We start from the raw sequence: 4,353 nt of genomic DNA, 5'->3' as shown, positions 1-4,353 counted from the left end.
AGCATGCAATCCACTTGTAAGTTCTACCTTATTCATCTGCATTCATCTGACCAATCTTAGTGTTCACTGGTTGCTAGATGCTGCAGGCCCCTGGATGTTGAGTTACATGAATGAGTGAGTCTTTGATCTCATGGAGCTTATAATCACAGCATCTCCTTGCTTCAATTACAACCTGTTCTTTGTGGTAGGGATCATCTTTCCCTCACCTCCCAGAAACATAAGAAAAGTAGAGACTTAAGAGAGTGAGGACCAAGGAAAGGTAGTTTTCTCCCTAGGCAATTTCAGGCTGGTTCCAGATTCCTTCCTAAAACCCAGCACTTCCACAGATATTTGACATGAAGTCTACTCACTTCAAGTAGAGACTCCACCCTCAACCAAAGACTACTGCTGATAGTTTGCAGTTGTTGCATCAGCACACAGCCAACATAAACTGCAGGTTACATCCTATTGCATCTTGTCCTGAGCTCTTCAGTTGCATAATTTGCATATAATGAATCTTAGTTCTATCCCTCATAAGATAATAGAATCCAAGTACCTTTGCTTTGGAGTCTTGATCTTCTATCATCTGTTCTAACATTGTATCACATTACTTCCTTACTTGAACTTTCTGTTTCAGCCTAATTGAGCTACTTGCTGTCCCTAAATCAGATTATGCCTTTTGTTCATGTTTTTATTCTCCTCATAGAAAATGTCATTTCTTATCCATTTATTTAAATATTTGTTCTTCAATATCATCTCAATATGTGCCTTGTCTAGGAAGATTTCATGATCTAAATGACCCCAGTCAGACCTCTTCCTGCCCAGTATTGATTATCACATCACTTAGTTGGTATTTATTTACGCTGCTGCATGCTGCTATTTATATGTTGTGGCCAAGTTATTTCTTTGATTGGACTGTATTCTCCTGAGAGGAGATGGAGAGTTCCAGGCCATAGGTACAATGTGTTTCCTGTGAAATTTATAAATGTTGAAAGTGAGTTTTTGATAAAATTTTGTGTTTTATTGAACACACAGATTGTAGAATTTTCTTTTTAAAGTTTTAAAACTGTTTGTAGACAACCAAAGTGTAATAATAGCAGGGTCAGTGGACATTGATCCTAGTATTAAAAAGCAGTAGCAAGGTTGTGCTTCCAGTAATAGTAGAGTAGGTCCAATTGGGCCACATCTTTCACAAATAACAACTACTGATACTGGACATAATACCAGAAAAAAAAAGTAATCTAAAAGCACTTAAGAATGACCTCAAACATAGAAACTAGAGTGCAGGGCAACATTTGGCAGAGGGGAATGGCATTAGGTGAATTTCCTGATTTTATGGCTCTTTAACTAGGTGTAGGCTTTAGTTTGGCCTCCTGTGGAGTGGCTAAAATTCTGGTGGAAACTTGTAGTTTTGCTGACTGAAGAACCAGAGGAACAACCACAGCAACTGGAAAGTAAGGGAGTATATTTTAGAGAGAAGACATTTAAATTCTGCGCATAAACGACCCAAATATATGTTTCATCACTGAACTACACAAGTGCAGGGCAAACTTCAAGCGTCTAAATCTAAAAAGACTGAACAGAGATATCAGCTGCTTTTTACTATAGAGAAACAGAGTTTGGAGTTTGAGTCCTGTCAAGTTAACAGCCTGCTAGGACCAAAACAAACAAACAAACAAACAACATCAACAAAAAATCAAGACTCTTTCAAGGAATATAAAATATAAAAGTTCTACAATCTCTGTGACATATCATTTACCATGTTCAGGATAGAATCCAAAATTTCTAAATGTGAAATTACTAAATGTGAAGATAGGGAAACATGGCCCATACTCAAAAGAGGAAAAAGAGCAATCAATAGAGACCAACCTTAGTATTACCAAATGGTGGAACTAGCAGAACAGGGTTTTAAAGCAACTATGCTCAGGGATGTAAGGGAAAATATGCTTGTAATAAATAAATAAATAGGAAATCTCAGCAGAGAAATATAAACTATATAAAGAAACAAATGAGATTCTAAAATTAAAAAATAAACACCTGAAATAAAAAAAAATAACTGGAGAGCAATAAGTACACAGAGCACTCAGATCTTGGTTTGGAAATATAATTCTTTCAAAATGAATGAATAAATAAACATAAACCCAGGGCTCTTTGGAGAAATGGCTGATTCTAGTGCTAGGACAGATAAAATATAATGTGGGCCTGGAGCATTTTGTATACCAGAAAGTAAGGAAGTGCACGCATGCGCGTGCGTGCGCGCACACACACACACACACACGGATGAAGATTTTCAAAGGAACACAGGAGCCCACTGAAAGAGCACCTACTGGTCAAAGCAGTAACAATTAAAGCAACAAAACAAATAAATTAGTATTGGGTTATTACTTAAAATTCAAAATAAATATCCATGAGTTCGTACGGATATATATAGATGATTGAATTAAAAAATGCACAGGGGAGAAGAGGCAAACCATACTTACATAAGAATTCCAAACACTACATGTAGAAAATCTCTCCTTCAAGAGGTGGAGCTTACTCCTCCTTACGTCCCCAAGGGTGGGCTAGATTTAGTCATTCTCTTTGAAAGGATATAATAAAATAGGGAAAGCAAAAAGTAGTAACTTTAAGGTGGAGAAACCTGGCAAACAGGACATCAACTGATGTGGTGAAGGTTAACCACCAGTGGTGTCGTGTAGATATCATGTACTCTCGGGCATGATCCAGCAAGGAGGATATTTCTTCTCTGTTGTATTCTTGCCCAAAACCCTGAAGCCCATTTTAGTCATAAGAAAACACTAGACAAACCTAGATTGGGGCATACTATGGGATAACTGGCCAGTACTCCTCAAGACTGTCAAGGTCATTAAAAATGAAAAACAACAAAAAACTATCATGGATCAGAGAAAACTGGGGAGACATGACAGCCAAATGTCTCGTTGTACCCTAGACTGGGTGTGGAACAGAAAGAGAACACCAATGGAAAAGATGTGAAAATGCAAAAGAGTCCAGAGTTTGGTTAACAGTAACATATCAGTGTCAGTTTCTTAGTTTTGACAAATGTACCATGGTAATGAAAGATATTAACAATGAGCGAAATTGGGTGGAAGGTGATAGCACACAGGGGAAGCCTCTACTATTTTTCTAACTTTTCTGTTAATGTAAAATTATTCCCAAATAAAAACGTTTATTTTAAAAAATCACTGGAGAGGCTGAAGAACAAATTGGAGATGACCGAAGTGTCAGTAAATTTGAAGACTGAGCAGTAGGAAATATACAATCTGAAGAACAAAGTTAAAAAAATCCCCAAACCAAGATCTTTCATAAATGCTTACAACGACACAGCATGTGGCTGTCTTCCCTTTTGCGGCCATCACCAAAGTGGGAGCAGCCCAAACGAAGTTCAATCCCTTTGTGACTTCTGACCAAAGCGAGAACCACCAAAGGCATTTCAATGCACCTTCTCACATTCACAGGAAGATTATGTCTTTCCCTCTTTCCAAAGAGCTGAGACAGGAGACAGAAGTGCAACATTTGATCCATGCCCATCTGAAAAGTTGATGAAGTTCAGGTTGTACCAGGACACTATAAAGGTCAGCAAATGGGCAAAATAGTACAGGTTTACAGGAAGAAATATGTAGTCGACATTGAAAGGGTGCAGTGGGAAAAGGCTGATGGCTCAACTGTACACGTAGTCATTCGCCCCAGCAACATTTCATCACTAAGCTAAAAGTGGCCAAAAACCGGAAAAAGATCCTTGAACAGAAAGCCAAATCTCACCAAGCAGGAAAGGAAATGGGCAAATACAAGGGAGAAACAATTGAGAAGATGCAGGAATGAAGTAATCTTATATATAGGCTTTCATTAAAACTTGAAATGAAGAAAAAAACTAATATCAAAAGGTCTAACAAAAATGAAGTATCAGAAGGAGAGGAGAGAGAGAATAGAGCAGGAAAATAAAATTGAAGGAATGATTTAAAATTTTGCCAAATTTGCTTGGGCACAGTGGCTCACATCTATAATCCCAGCATTTTGGGAGGCTAAGGCGAGTGGATCACCTGAGGTGAGGAGTTCGAGACCAGCCTGGCCAACACTGTGAAACCTCATGTCTACTAAAAATACAAAAAATTAGCAAGGTGTGGTGGCTCACGCCTGTAATGGTGGGCTGAGGCAGAAGAATCGTTTGAGCCTGGGAGGCTGAGGCTGCAGTGAGACGAGATGGCGCCAGTGCACTGCCACCTAAGTGACAGAGAGAGACTGTCTCTCAAAAACAACAACAAAAAAACTTTGCCAAATTTGATGAAAGATATAAATTTACAGATCAGGAAGCATGAACCCCAAGTAGAATAAATAAAAACGCCCTCCCCACCCCCCCCC

General features: G+C 38.6%; 1 pseudogene; it reads left to right on the top strand.

Moving 5' to 3' along the window:
• Positions 1 to 3,303: 3,303 nt before the first annotated feature.
• LOC129060831 (large ribosomal subunit protein uL24-like) lies at positions 3,304 to 3,816 on the top strand (annotated as a pseudogene).
• Positions 3,817 to 4,353: the final 537 nt, after the last annotated feature.

Source organism: Pongo abelii, chromosome 7 (assembly GCF_028885655.2).
Source record: "Pongo abelii isolate AG06213 chromosome 7, NHGRI_mPonAbe1-v2.0_pri, whole genome shotgun sequence".
Lineage (NCBI taxonomy): Eukaryota > Metazoa > Chordata > Mammalia > Primates > Hominidae > Pongo > Pongo abelii.
This window is presented reverse-complemented; position numbering and strand designations above follow the sequence as displayed.